Source organism: Macaca thibetana, chromosome 20 (assembly GCF_024542745.1).
Source record: "Macaca thibetana thibetana isolate TM-01 chromosome 20, ASM2454274v1, whole genome shotgun sequence".
Classification (NCBI taxonomy): domain Eukaryota; kingdom Metazoa; phylum Chordata; class Mammalia; order Primates; family Cercopithecidae; genus Macaca; species Macaca thibetana.
Genome location: NC_065597.1, coordinates 34,847,077 through 34,862,331, shown reverse-complemented (window position 1 = coordinate 34,862,331; position 15,255 = coordinate 34,847,077). Strand labels below are relative to the sequence as shown.

The 15,255-nt window shown below is 48.3% G+C and overlaps 2 protein-coding genes across 5 annotated transcripts in view; one reads left to right on the top strand and one right to left on the bottom strand.

Moving 5' to 3' along the window:
- LOC126943899 (metallothionein-1E-like) overlaps nucleotides 1-15,255 on the bottom strand; it is a 374,938-nt gene that overhangs the window by 337,590 nt on the left and 22,093 nt on the right. The window lies entirely within an intron of this gene.
- NLRC5 (NLR family CARD domain containing 5) overlaps nucleotides 5,588-15,255 on the top strand; it is a 92,901-nt gene continuing 83,233 nt past the window's right edge. For all 3 annotated transcript variants that reach the window (XR_007721868.1, XM_050772866.1, XM_050772864.1), the window contains exon 1: nucleotides 5,588-5,709. The gene's annotated coding sequence lies outside the window, so the exon portion shown is untranslated. The remainder of the gene's footprint in view (nucleotides 5,710-15,255) is intronic.

Genomic DNA, 15,255 nt, shown 5'->3' with positions numbered 1-15,255 from the left:
TGTTCCCTTATGGGAACACCTTTAGTTATCTCTTCCTAACAGTTCTTCCCACCAAACTACTCACCTCACCACTCTGGCTCATACCCCTGCTCTTTTTAAAATAGCCAATCGGAATTAGCTTAGACTGTGCAGTCCAACCCTAGCCATCAGGGGAACAACACAGCAGTAGGGACTACCTGGGTCAGGAATAAGAACCCCTTCCCCTCCCTTGTTCAAGTGTGCTCTTGCCATTGTTCCATCTGTGAGGAGCACCCTTTCTGCAGAAAGTAAAAATTGCCTTGCTGAGACAATTAAATTTATGTCTGAGTGCTATTTCTTTGTAGCAGGCAGTGGGGAACAGCATTTCTAATACTGAGATTACAGGCATGAACCACCATGCCCGGCCTCCAGCTCACCTTCTTATGCTCAAATTGTGTCTTCTCCTTCCCACCCTCAAGCTACAATACAAAAAGTTTCTTCCAACCGTCTCAGTCTTGGAAGGTACCAGGTTCTATTTTCTCTGGGTGTGTAAAGAAAATGCCTCTCCCATGTTAGCTAAGTGAGATGGGAGGAAGCACAGCAAGATGCTGGCTAGTGCAAGGTCCCTGGGGTAGAAAGAATCATGATGGATTCAAGAACGGTCAAGAGGGCTGGTGTGGCACTGAAAGCAAAGAACTAGGGGCAAGAGATGAGGTCTAACCAGCAGGCAAGGTCACATAACAAAGGTGGTAAAAGGGCCTGGTCTTTATTTCAGCAGCCAAAAGAGACAGCTAGGAGGCTGGGGCTGTGGAAAGCTCAGAAGTAAGATGCCCCTTCAAGTCTGGGAATATGTGAGGGGAGGGCACCATCTTCTGAGCCAGGTTTCTTCCAAGCCCTTCCCTCCTCCTCCAAGTGCTTTCTGAGACCTGTTTCTCTTCCTTCTCCGGGGTCTAATGCAAGGGTCTGACTCACTAAGCAGGAGCACTCATGGGCAGGATGGGCTGCTCTCAAAGGGCCCTGGCAGAAGGAGTCAAGGTGGTCTCACCAGTCCCTGAGTCCAACGTGGGAATTCTAGGTCTTGGAATATTGGCCTCTGAGGTGATGACACCAGTTAGGAGCCACATCCCACCCAAGAATACTCCCTCGAAGAGGCTGGAAAGGCCCAAGGCCCCCACCCTGATGCTACAATGACAGAATCAGGATAACTTGGCAGCCCTAGGCAGTTCTTCCTTGAATGGAGACTTTTATTAGCACGAGGGACAGACAGAGAAGTCACTTGGAGTCTTACCCCTTGTAGACCCCAACCCGGCTGGGACTCCAGAAGGCCCCAGGGCTCTGCTCCAGAAAGAAGGGCAGGGGCATCCCGCCAGCTTCCTTCACTGTCCTTGGAGAGGTCTCCCCAGGGCTGAGCTGGGAGGCACTTCCATGTCATTTCCCATCCAAAGAGTGCAATTAGCAGGAGATATGGAGTCCAGTGGGTGAGAGGCTTACAAAAATGGGGCTGACCTCCAAGCCCCTCTCCCAAATTCCAGCCCCTCCATCCAAGCCTAGAAGCTCTGACCTAGTCCTATTTAAGTCCTCCTGGCCTGGCTGTGTGTGTAGGGGGGTCCTGGCCCCAGCCCAGTCAGGATCAGTTCCAAAAAGAAGGCCACACCTGCTGCTTCCTCCAGGGAAAAACAAGTGCTCCCCAAGGCCAGCACCAGGCAGAAGCACATCCTGCCACCTGGGCTACTGACTTTGGGCAGGATGGGGCCCAGGTTTTTGGCAAATAGGAAGGGTAGAGGGAAGGCCTGGTTTTCAGACCTGGGACTAATCCCAGCTCCCCACAACCCCAGTTACTAATTCTACCCTCCTGGGGCCCCTCTGTGCCTCTATTTCCTCTTCTATTCAATGGGATGATAATACTTTCCATGTAGGATTCTGGCAAGGGCTGGGTTAGCCCAGAGGAGGAGCCCATGGTAGCCAAGAACAGCGGCTGCAGAGGTGGCCTGCCTGGGTCCACCGTTCAGCTCCTCTGCTTCTGTGTGATCTCAGGCAAGTTATTTAGCCTCTCTGTGCCTCCCTTTTCTCACCTATCAAAAGAAAGATGACAGTTGCCATGAAGAGTAAAGGAGAGGCCAGGCATGGTGGCTCAGACCTGTAATCGCAGCACTTTGGGAGGCTGAGGCAGGGGTATCTCAGGAGTTCAAGTCCAGCCTTGCCAACATAATGAGCCCCCATCTGTACTAAAAATACAAAAAAATTAGCTGAATGTAGTGGTGCACACCTGTAGTCCCAGCTACTCTGGAGGCTGAGGCGGGAGAATTGCTTGAACCTGGGAAGTGGAGGTTGCAGTGAACCTATATTGCGCCACTGCACTCCAGCCTGGGCGACAGAGTGAGACTTTGTCTCAAAAACAAACAAACAAACAAAGAAAAAGATTAAAGGAGAGAGCGGCTGCACTTTGGGAGGCCAAGGTGGGCTGATTGCCTGAGCTCAGGAGTTCAAGACCAGCCTGGGCAACACAGTGAAATCCAGTCTCTACTTAAATACGTTTTTAAAAAGTTAGCTGGGCATGGTGGCATGCACCTGTAGTCCCAGGTACTCAGGAGGCTGAGGCAGGAGAATTGCTTGAACCTGAGAGGTGGAGGTTGCAGTGAGCTGAGATCGTGCCAATACACTACAGCGTGGGTGACAGAGCGAGACTGTCTTTCTCAAAAAAAAAAAAAAAAAAAAAAGAGAGAGAGAGAGCACAGTGTCTGGTACATCCTAAGTGCTCCATGAGTGCCAGATATTGGTTATACTTCATGGAGGTGAGGTACACAGAGGTGTCAGGTCATGCGGACTCACTCCATTCTCCAGTGAACCCCGACTCCCTCCCCACCCACTTCCTGAGTTCTTCTGCTGTCAGACTTTCCTCTCACATCTCCAGTTTCCCACCCAAAAGTCCAAACACTCAAGATTCCTTCTCATCTCCAACCCATAAAATCTGATTGGCTTCTTCACACTCAAGTGTAAATGACTGATGGCCATTTGATTGACACTGGAGGGGCTGGCACATTTTTAGCCAAAGGTGTGATGTGGAATCTCAGGCCGCAAGCCAGTCTGAGGACAGGGGAAGTTTGAGAAGATCGCCCTTCCAGAACCCTTTGGTGATAACGTTTCTGGCAGGCCTGGTACCCCCAGAGTGAAAAGGGCTCCAGGTTCAAGACCCAGCTCTGCCCCTGATTGCTGTGTGACCTTCAGCAACTCGCTTGATCTATCTAGACCTCAGCCTCTTCATCTGCCTAATGGGATAATAATCTTTGTCCTGCCCTCCTCAAGGGGCTGTTCAGAATTAAATGCATCTGAAAATGACCTGCATGTGTGTCTCGGACTGTGGTTATTTGTTCATGTGTCTGTCAATCCTGCCTGCACAGGGAGCAGGTCAGTGTCTTTCTTGGGACTTTGTGTAGGACCAATCATCCAGTCGGTGCTCAGTGAACCTGCTGCTTCCGTGTAGGATGTCTGGGAGGTGGGTGGAAGGCCTTCCTAGCAGGCACATACTGAAACATAATCAATCCCTCCCATGCATACAGCTCACACCCACATTCTCATCCATTCCCACCATGCCCCTCAGTGGCCTGGGGAGGCTAGAAATACCCCACTTGACAGATAAGGAAGCTGAGTCCAGGGGAGGTCAAGGCATTTGTCTGAGGTTATACAACTGGGAGTGGTGAAGCTGGGAGTTACACACAAGCAATCACTGCAAAGTCTGTGCCCTTCCCACTCTGAGCTGTCATGCAATTTGCAGATATCTGAGTTGGTCCTAGGAGGAAGGCAGTTCAAGTCTCATGGGGATTTGGGGCCTGCAAAAGGGGACAAAAATATAAGGGCAGCTTATGGGCTTCAGGTACAGATTGCATCAGTCTCAACTTTAAGTCATCAAATGATCACAACCACTCTATGTGGAGTTTGTATTAACATCATCCCTATCTTACAGATGGCAAAACTGATGTGCACATCCATTCCCACCTGGACCCAGATGGGAATGCAGGTGCAGGGTGAGTGGGGGCCTGGCACACCCACTCTCTGTAGAGCCTGCATCCTGGCACCTCCCTGAGCCCCTGTGCACCACACCCAGGGGCAATCTCAGGAGTCTTGGGGGCTCTTGCCCCTTTTGTGGACAGGACATTGAGGTAGGCAGGTAAAGGTTGGCTCACCTGCAGAGCACGGATGGGCGGGGACTCCAGGCTGAGTCCCCCCCTCCTCCACCCAAGGTGGAGACTAGGTTGGAGGAAAGGGGGGATGCTGTGCAGGAGGGGACTTAGAACCTGGGGGTCCCGGGGTTGGGCACAGTGGCTCACGCCTGTAATCCCAGCACTTTGGGAGGCCGAGGCAGGCAGATCACAGGTCAGGAGTTCAACATCAGCCTGGCCAACATGGTGAAACTCCATCTCTACTAAAAATACAAAAATTAGCCGGGCGTGGTAGCACATGCCTGTAATCCCAGCTACTCTGGAGACTGAGGCAGGAGAATCGCTTGAACCTGGGACGTGGAGGTTGCAGTGAGCTGAGATCGCACCACTGCACTCCAGCCTGGGGAAAAGAGCGAAACTCAGTCTCAACAACAACAAAAGAACCTCAGGGGGTCCCCGACTCCTGGCCTGGAGGTGCACTCCAGTATGAACAGAGGAGTCAAGGCATTGGGCCTATCTAACACAGTCAGTAAGCTGGAGAGTAAGACTTGAACCCGGGATGTCTGATGCTGATGCTTGTGTCCTGACCACTACCTTGCAGCATCCTCACACCCACACCCCACCCTGGCCTGGGAGGCAGGGGAGCATCATTGGTCTGGGAGTGAAAGTTGCTTCCCTGTGGGATGTCTGGGAGGTGGGTGGAAGGCCTTCCTAGCAGGCGCAGCTGCCCACAGGATGAATATGTCCAGGGGGAGAGGAGCCACCTGTCCCAGGATGTGGGCAGAAACCTGGAGGAGCTGAAGCTGGACTTTGAGGACGGCCCCTGACCCCATCCTGGGAGAGCCACCTCCCCTTCCTTCTGCCCCCTCCAGTCCCTCCTCTCCTTCCCTGCTCTCCCTCCTCCCTCTTTCCATCTCCCCCTTTCTGCCTGTGATTCCTCGTGTGACTGGGGCAAGATCCTTCACCTCTGTCCTCCCTGAGCCTCAGTGGCTCACCTGGAAAATAGGGTGATGCCTGCAGGAGTATTTTAGGGTTACTTAATGAGATAAATTGGTAGACTGTTTTTCCCAGGTCAGCCAGCCAGGGGCTCAGTGAATAGGAACGAACGCTGCTGCCATTCCCTTCTCCCCTAGTTCGTCCTGGAGGCTCTACACTCTCTAAGTCCCCTCCTCCTGCACTGCATACCCCCTCTCATCCAACCCAGTCTCCACTGAGGCACTGAGGCAGGGTCTCAGCGCGGAGTCCCCACCTACCTGCGCTCCGCATGTGAGCCGACCTTCACCCGCCTGCCTCAGTTTCCCGTCCACGAAAGAGGCGAGCGCCCCCACGTCTCCTGGGACTGTCCTTGGGTGCGATGCGGGGCTCCAGGGAGGTGCCAGGGTGTGGGCGAAGCAAGGAGCGGGTGTGTTAGGCCCCCGCCCATCCCGCGCCCGAGCCCCATCTGGCTGGGGCTGGCACCTCGAATCCACGTGATTTCTCGGCAGCAGCCGCCGGTTCCAAGCACTGGCCGGGCAGCTCTAGGCGGCTTCTACTTTCAGTTTCGCGCAGAGCGCAGAGCCGGGAGCGCAGAGAGTGAGTGCCGGGAGCTCTGAGGGTGAGTGCCGGGCGTGCCGCGGGGCTGCGGGACCCGGGCTGCGGCGAGCGGAAGGGGGAGGTTCGGGGTTGGAATTCTGCACGGAGAGGGGTGGAGGGGATGTCAGAGGCCCTGGAGCGGGGGGTACCGGTCGCCGGGTGGTGGACAGGGCGCCTGTAGCTGGGCAGCGCGCGCAGCCTGCGGCCCCGGGAGTTTGGAGGAGGAATTGCCGGCCCGGAGAGGATTGCAGATGAGGGTCACCTGGGTGGGGGGACATGGTAAGCGGCTTGCAGATAAGGGTCACCTGGGTGGGGGGACACGGTAAGCGGCTGTGCTTCCCTCCCTGCTCAGTCCCTGTCACTTACCGGAGCCACCCACTCTCTCTTTTTCTTTGCAACTTTTCATTGATTTTAAAACGATTAAGGAAGGAAGTTACACTGTTCATTATACGCAATTTAGACTTTTTAGCCCAAACAACTTTTTATTATGGAAAATTCCAAACATATACAAGAGTAGAAGGAATAGAATTAAGTTGAGCCTTGTGCACCTGCGGGTTTTCATACAGTGAAGCACCACGTATCCACGCTCCGCTTGGAGAGTCACGACCCTAAGGCCACCTAGGTGGCCCAATCTCCACCGCTGGTTATTTTGAAACAAATGGCAGACAGCATAGCATCTCAACTGAGGTATTTCAGAATGAACTAAAAGATAAGACATCTTTTAAAAACAAAACCACAGTACCACCAGCATACTACAAACATTTTAATAGTTATTCCTTAATGTCAAATCTCCAGATTATTTCTAAGGAACATTTAACCTCACAAGTAATAGGTGAATACGTGGGTGTTGTTTTGCTACTTGCTTTCTGCATTCCCATGTGGTTTTTGGTCACTATTCTCACCCGGAAAGCCAGGACCTGGAATTAGCTGGGGTGATCATTCGGGGAGGTCCGAAGAGGCTCCTACCTTCAGTGCTGTTTGCGTCCATTTTATAAGTTGGGGTTCTTACGTTTTCCTTTTTTAAAAGGTTGAAGTTTCTGCAGACCTAAAAAGCAGTTTGAAAACTGGCAGTTCCTAGCCTCTAAAACTTGGGGGTAGCAGGAGGCAGAGAGGACCCGGGGCCAGATCCTGGAGCCTCATAGTCCCTTCAAATCACTTTCCGTTTCTCTAAGGGAGAAATAAACCTTGACAAGCCATGGGCTTTTCAGATGTATCTGATGCTTTTCAGATGTATCTAGACTCCCATCCAGCGTGCTTTCTGCAAACCTTACTGACCATAGCCCAGAATGGCCATCCATAATGCCCATCCCCCTTGTCTCCAGAAGCACAGTGCCAGGTGGACCTGCAGCTGGTGTGGACGGTAGACAGACTGGGGCTCTCAACACCTGGTATTTGATGGATGACCATGAACTAACCATTCCTTTTCTCAAAACTTTGGTTTCTCATCTGTAAAATGAACATATGCAGATCTATCCTACAATGTGTGTTTTGTGGATTGAATGAGATGACGCACACACGCCCAGTGCCTTGATCAACCTTAAAGTGCTGCACAAGTGTGAGAGGAGATGATCCTTGAAGAAGACAGATAAGCAGAGGGGAAAGTTCTTGGAAGAGTTTCACAATATGCTGAGCTTTATTCCTGGATCAGATACTGAGCTGTCCCGGTGTCCACAGGGCCGGATCAGCCTCCACAGACCCCAACACACATACCCTCTTCCCCTCTGAGGAAAGTTCAGCAAAACTTCTTTTGCTTGTTGTTGTTGTTCTTTATTCCGTTTTTGTTTGTTTGTTTTTTGAGACGAAGTCTCACTCTGTTGCTCAAGCTGGAGTGCAGTGGCGCAATCTCGGCTCACTGCAACCTCCACCTCCTGGGTTCAAGCGATTCTCCTGCCTCAGCCTCCGGAGTAGCTGGGATTACAGGCGCCCACTACTACACCCAGCTAATTTTTGTATTTTTAGTAGAGATGGGGTTTCACTATGTTGGCCAGGCTGGTGTCGAACTTTCAACCTCAGATGATCCACTCACCTTGGCCTCCTGTGGGATTACAGGTGTGAACCACCTCGCCTGGCCGCTTTTTTTTTTTTTTTTTTTTTTTTTTTTTTTTTAATAGAAATGAGGTCTCGAACTCCTGGCCTCAAGTGATCAGCCTGCCTCGGCCTCCCAAAGTGTTGAGATTATGGGCGTGAGCCACCACACCCAGCCATAACTTCTTAGCATGACTTTTCCCATTTGTTATGAGTTCAACTGTGCATCCCCACAAAAGATAATGTTGAAGACCTAAGCCCCAGTGCCTCCTAACGTGACCTTATTTGGAAATAGGGCTGTTGCAGATATAACTGGTGAAGATGAGGTCATACTGGAGTAGGATGGGCCTTGAATCCAATAGGACCGGTGTCCTTATAAGACAGGAGATGGACACATGAAGACAGAGACATACGGGGATCAGACAGTCATGGACGGCGGAGGAAGAGTGCAGTGATGCATCTAGGAGCCAAAGGGCACCTAGAATTGCCAGCAGTCAGCGGGAGCCAGGAGAGGCAAAGAAGGATCCTCTCCTCTAGCCTTCAGAGGGAGCCTGGCCCTGACCACACCTTGATCTCAGACTCTGACCTCCAGAAGTGCGAGAGAAGAAATCTCGGTTGTTTTAATGTACACAGCCTTGTGGCACTTTGTGACAGCAGATACAGCAGTACTGTGACAATACTAGGAAATGAAGATACCATCTCAGCATCTCTGCTCTGTTTTCCATACAGAATTGGACTAAGGATCAGGCAAGCTAATGCAAGTGCAAACACTGTAAAAACTTTGGAGGCAATCTAAGGATGTGAGCGAGATTTGTTTGCCAGATCTTTTTTTATTTTATTTATTTATTCTTATTAATTTTTTTTTTTTTAGTGAGAGGGAGTCTCACTCTGTTGCCCAGGCTGGAGTGCAGAGGTATGATCTCGGCTCACTGCAACCTCCACCTCCCAGGTTCAAGAGATTCTCCTGCCTCAGCCTCCTGAGTATCTGGGATTACATGCATGCGCCACCATGCCCAGCTAATTTTTGTATTTTTAGTAGAGACGGGATTTCACCATGTTGGCCAGACTGGTCTTAAATTCCTGACCTCAGGTGATCCACCTGCCTTGGCCTCCCAAAATGCTAGGATTATGGGCATGAGCCACCACGCCCAGCCTGTATATTCATATTTTAATGGACTTATACATGAAAATAGTATCTCACTTTTAAAAATAAATGATATGGTATTATGTGTTAAAGGAAAATTAAATCTTACAATATCATTTTTTAATTTTTTAAATTTTTCATAGCTAATACATTTATATAGTTTCTAAAAATGTAAAACATTTGGAAAAATATATAATGAAAAATAAGTCTCCTTCCATCTCCTGTCTCCCAGCCACCCAACTGCACTCCCCGAAGTCAATCAATGTTATCAGGTTCTTGTGTCTCCTTCCAAGGACAGTCTAAGTGGGTTTTTACAAACATGGATACATACATATATACATACATATACACATACATAGATACACACACACGTGTACTTTTCCCTTCTCACAAATGGCAGTATACTATATGTAGTGTTCTCTAACTTGGGTTCTTTTTTTTTTTTTTAACTTAGTGCAATTTGGAAATCTTTCTACATCAAAATTTTAAAATCTGCCTTTTCCCTCTTTCTTTTTAACGGCTGCATAGTATTTCACTGTATGACTGCTCTGTAGTTGATCTAACAGTTGTAGAACACTTGGGTTATTTCCTGTCTTTTGCTGTTTCAGCAGTGCTGTAATGAATATCCTTGGTCAAGCATCATTTTTCATATGTGGGAGTGAATCTTTAAGAAAGCCAGGAGTGGATTTGCAAAGTCAAGGGGAATATGCAGTTTGAACTTGGATAAATGTGGCAAATTATCCCCCCTTAAATGTTGTACTAATTTTTGCTCCCACCAGTTGGAGTGGGGAGGGGCCAAATATCCATATTTGCAAATCTGGGAGATGAAAAATGGTGTGTTTTCTGTGCCTCTTATTATGAATGAGTTTGAACATCTTTTCAAAAATTTTAGAGTCACCTATAGCTCCTTTTCCATAAACTGTCAGTTCATATCCTTTGCCCACTTTTTATTGGTTTTTGGTCTTTTTCCTGTTGAGTTGTAAAAGCACTTTTCATGTTGAGGGAATTTGCTCTTTGTCTATAATATGGTTATACTGTCATTTAAAATGGTGGCATCGTTGCTTATAGAATGTCTGAACCATATCCATCATTGTTAGATATTTATATTCGGTCTCATTTTCTTGTATTATACATGGGATGTTTTCCCTGTTTTCTGTTAAAAAAAAAAAAAAAAAAGGAAAATATGACATTTTAATTCTCCCAATAGCTCTCACCATAATGGTGAAGGAAAGGAAATATGTTTGGGAAAATACTTCGATAGGATTTGGGGTGGCTGGAACCTGTGTACAAAATGGCCAACAGGGACCAGGACATGTTGGGTGGGAACAGAGTGCTTTGCATGATGTATGCGTGTGGGGTGGAGGTGCTGTATTTGCTCCTGAAAGAAAAGGGGGTCGAGGGAGGGGAGAAGAAAGGAAGGAGAGAAGATGGAGGGAGGTTAGCCACATAGGGAGATGACTCCCAGAAACTTCTTAGGGGTAGGATGGCAAAAGGGCATTTTCGGTGAGTCCAGGAATGCCCTCTGCTCCGTATGAGTCGGATACCAGCACCGCAGACACCGGCTCTGGCTCCACACTTGCTGTCATGAATGCATTCAGCTTCTCCGCTGAGCTTCCACACCATACGAGGCCCTGCTCTAGGCACTGGGCCACAGCTGGGAACACAACCAAGTCCCTGCCTTATGGAGCTGATATGGCAGTAGAAACAGACAAACAAGTAAACAAAGATGTGCGTGTCATACGAGGTCAGGTGGAAGTGACTGCAGTGAAGAAGGCAAGGCAGGCAAGGGTGGAGCATGCTGGAGAGAGAGGTAGACGTGGCCTTCTCATAGGGATGTTGGGACATTTGAGAGAGAACTTGAAGGGAGTGTGGCAGGGAACCCTGGGCCATGATGTCTGGAGGAAGAGGGAACCAGTCAGAGGGGATGGCAAGAAACAAAAAAAGTGGGGAGAAGAAGAAAGCAGAGAAGAGGTGGACAGGAGGGAGAGGAGGAGACAATGCTGTTTAAAGTCTGCTTTTGTGCTCCCAAATGCTCACTGTGAATGACATTTTTGCAATTTTTGCAATTTTGTTTTGTAATTTAATAATGGGCTAGGCGGGGCGCAGTGGCTCACGCCTGTAATTCCAACACTTTGGGAGGCTGAGACGGGCAGATCACTTGAGGTCTGCAGTTTGAGACCAGCCTGGCCAACGTGGAGAAGCCCCATCTCTACTAAAAATACAAAAATAGCCAGGTGTGGTGGCACGCGCCTGTAATCTCAGCTACTCTGGAGGCTGAGGCAGGAGAATCGCTTGAACCCGAGAGGTAGAGGCTGTGGTGAGTTGAGATCGTGCCATGCTCTCCAGCCTGGGTTACAGAGGGAGACTTGGTCTCAAAAAAAAAAAAAAAGTGGGGGGGGGGTGCTTGAATTAGAGCAGGAGCCCTCAGCTAGAGGAGCACCCACCCACCTCCTCCCCAGGAATTGCAGAGCTCCCAGGGGAGGCCATAGCCTCCTGTAGGCCGTGGCATTGCAGGTGGGTTGGTGTCCCAGCTGACTGTTTCTGTCTCAAGAAAGGGAGGGCCGCTTCTACTGACATCCAGGCGTAAGCAACGCCCTGGTGAACATCCTCGTAGCTAGAGCTTTACTCACATTCTGGATTGCTTCCTTAGGCTCAGTCCTCAAAGTGTACTCCTAAAGGGATATATGAACTTTTATTTTTAAAATCTTTGAAACCGTGTTGTCAAATTTATCTCCTAAAAGATTGTGCCAATCTAGAGAGGCTGCCGACCGCTGGAAGCTTCCCGATGCCCTAGCACCTATCCCTTGCGGGTGGGATGGATCCTGTACCATCGCCAAACCCTCAAGAACCCTGTGTCCTGTCGGGTCCCTTCTGTCCCTCCTGGTGAAATGTACGCAGCATGAACGCCTTGGGAAGCTGGTGCTTTGAGGCATTCAGATCTTACCATGGCATCATGTTTGAAGAGAGAAATAGCTTGCTGTTTTGTGTGTCTCTCAATAGTCTTATTCACTGAGTTCTTGAAGGTGTGCTGTGTGTTTCTGGGCTGCAGAATCCTTTTATCGAAATGTACAGGTCAGTGTTTTCCCGAGAAAGACCTATCCAGTAGGCGTTCACAAGAGGATTTTAGGAGGTGTGTGGAGAGGGCATCCAATTCCATTGAATCACAAAGTGACAAAGTTGTTCCCTTTTCAGTTCTTTTTCATTCTTCCGGACTAGTCAAAGAGAAAGCCTCAGTCAAGTGCTAATGCATCTGTAAACCTCTCACATTCTTGATATTTTCAGCAAGGGGAGGCCAGGGCTCCGGTCAGAGCCCCAGGTCTGCAGCAATACCCAGCTACAGTTCAACAGCATCATGGTATTTTTTGTTTTCCTTGGCTTTCTTTCTTTCTTTTTTCTAGACAAGGTCTCACTCTGTCACCTAGGCTGGGGTGCACTGATTGCACAGCTCCATGCACAGTTTCCTGCAGCCTCTATTTCCCAGGTTCAATCGATCCTCCTGCCTCAGCCTCCCAAATAGATGGGACTACAGGTGTGCACCACCACACCTGGCTAATTGTTTTTGGTTTTTATTTTTGATAGAGATGAGATCTCATTATGTTTCCCAGGCTGATCTCAAAATCCTGAGCTCAAGCAATTTTCCTGCCTTAGCCTCCCAAATTGCTGGGGTTATAGGTGTGAGCCACCATGCCCCACCCTTGGGTTTCTTTTCGATGTTACCTTCCGTTCGTGGCAAGTGGTACTTCAAAAAATAAAGTTAAAAGTGACATGGTTTCTAGAAAAACTTTAAGGAAATGGTGTTCTGGCTTTCAGATAAGGCAAAAAAAAAAATCTTCAAACATGAAAAAAGAGTTTTGGAAATTATACACATACCCCTAGAGGGTGAGATTGTGGGGGAAATTTCATAATGTATATTTCCACAAGGTTTAGGACTTTCCAAATGAGTACAGGTTATGTTTGTAAACAGGAAAAATAATAAAGACATGTTAAAATGATAAATTAGCTTTAAAAGATGACCATTTGTTGAAGGCAGTATTATATTTCGGTTAGGAAATGGCCTCTGGAATCAGCATAGATTTTATTGTTTTATTTTTATTTTTATTTTTCGAGACAGTGTCTCACTCTATTGCCCACACTGGAGTGCAGTAGTGTGATCACAGCTCACTGCAACCTCAACTTGCTGGGCTCAGGTGATCCTTCTGCCTCAACCTCTCAAGTAGTTGGGACTATAGGTGCACACCACTACGCCAGGCTAATTTTTTTGTATTTTTTGTAAAGACAGGTTTTCACCATGTTGTCCTGGCTGGTCTCGAACACCCAGGTTCAAGTGATCTGCCTGCCTCGGCCTCCCAAAGTGTTGGAATTACAGGTGTGAGCCACTGCGCCCAGCCAGCATAGATTTTAAATCCACATTTTGTTGCTTGACTTCTTGGAGCCTGTTTCTTCATCTATGAAATTCAGGAAATGTGCCTGGAAATGTTGCTTGAGATTCTAATGAGGACGTACAGGTGGAATACTGCAGCCTGATACCCAGCCTATGCCGGGAACTCAGTACATAAGAGCCAATGAGCATTGGCTGTGGACTGGACATGTCCCCTCCTTGTGCTGTAGTATTAATGTCTGCAACCCTCATAGTGATCCTGTGAAGTAAATGTAAAATCATCACCCAGATGAGGAAAACAGTGGCACAGAGAGATTAAGAAAACTGTCCAAGGTTGCACAGCTCTCAAATGTTGAAATAAGGATTTAAACCCAGCCCTCCTGACCCCAGAAGCTTTTTTTTTTTCCAAAATTATTTTATTTTATTTTATTTCGAGATGGGGGTCTTTCTCAGTCACCCAGGCTGGAGTGCATTCTCATGATCATGGCTTACTGCAGCCTCAACCTCCCAGGCTCAAGTGATCCTCCTACCTCTGTCCCCCAACCCACAGTTGCTTGGGGGCACAGGCACACAATACCATGCCCGGCTAATTTTTGTACTTTTTGTAGAGACGGGGTTTTGCCATGTTGCCCAGGCTGGTCTCAAACTCCTGGGCTCAAGCGATCCTCCTGCCTCAGCCTCCCAAAGTGCTGGAATCATAGGCATGAGCCACTATGCCCAGCATTAGAGGCTCTTTTAACAGTTCCACAATTCCCTGTGAGATGGGCTGCATAGAAACCATTACTCCTGCTTGACATACATATAAACCATGGCCCGAAGTGAGCAGGGATTTGTCTGGATATCACCCTCTAAGTCATTTGGGGCGGTGAGACCCAAAACCAAGGCTCCAGCCCTCCAGCCCCGCCAATCTTTCTTCTGCGCCTGTGTTATGGGTTTGGCAATGTCTGCCAGGATGGGAGGGAGCAGTTCAGATGATCCAGTCTGGAGGCAAAATTCTTCTAAATTCAAAGGGCCCAGCCTAGGGTCACTGATGTCTTTTTTTTTTTAACTTTTAAAAAATGTATTCATTTTAAACCACACAAGTAAGACATGACTCAGTCTTCCTTGCAGAAAGTTAAGCTTTTTATACATAAGGCTGAAATCTATTTTACTCACTGCTTCCAGCCCCATGCCTGTCCCCTCTCCTGCAGTAACCCCTATTTGACATGTTTCCAGAGCTTTATCTAAACCTTCACATAATAAAAATAATTCTTATATAGGGCTTGCTAACTTCCAAGCACTGATTTTAGGACTTTACATAGTTAAACCCCACAGGAACTCTGTGAGGTAGGTGCTGCTCTTATCCCCATTTTACAGATGAGAACACTGAGGCCCAGAGAGGCTACGTAACTTGCCTGGTGTCACCCAGCCTGCAATTGGTGGAAAGGTCAGTACCAAATCTAGGCAGCCTTGCTCCAAAATTCATGCTCTTAGCCTCTAAGTTATAAAACATGCTATTATCCACCTGTGGGAAGAAACGGTATTGCTGTTTGTTGATGTGTGTTTTGGGACAAGTGATATCATTTTGTGCATATCATTATACAATGTGTCTTGTTTATTCCATGATACATCTTGAGGATACAGCCCTGTCAACAAAAAAATGAGTCCCTTTCATGCACGTAATCCCACAGCATGGTTACACCAAACTTTATTGTGGCTGTCTAGGGTGTTTAAAGACCGCTGCTGGAATTTCTTTATCCAGGACTCTGTGTCTTAGCCCATTGGGGCTACTGTAACAAAGCGCCAGAGACTGGCTGGTTTCTAAACAATAGAAATGTATTTCTCACAGTTCTGGAGACTAAAGTCCAAGATCAGGGCGCCAGAATGGTCGGGTTCTGGCGAGAGCCCTCTTTCGGGTTGCAGATGGCGGACTTTTCTTTGTATACTCACATGCTGCAAAGGGGGCTGGAGCATTCTCTGGGGACTCTTATAAGGACATCAAACCCATTCACTATGGCTCCACCCTCATGACCTAATTACTT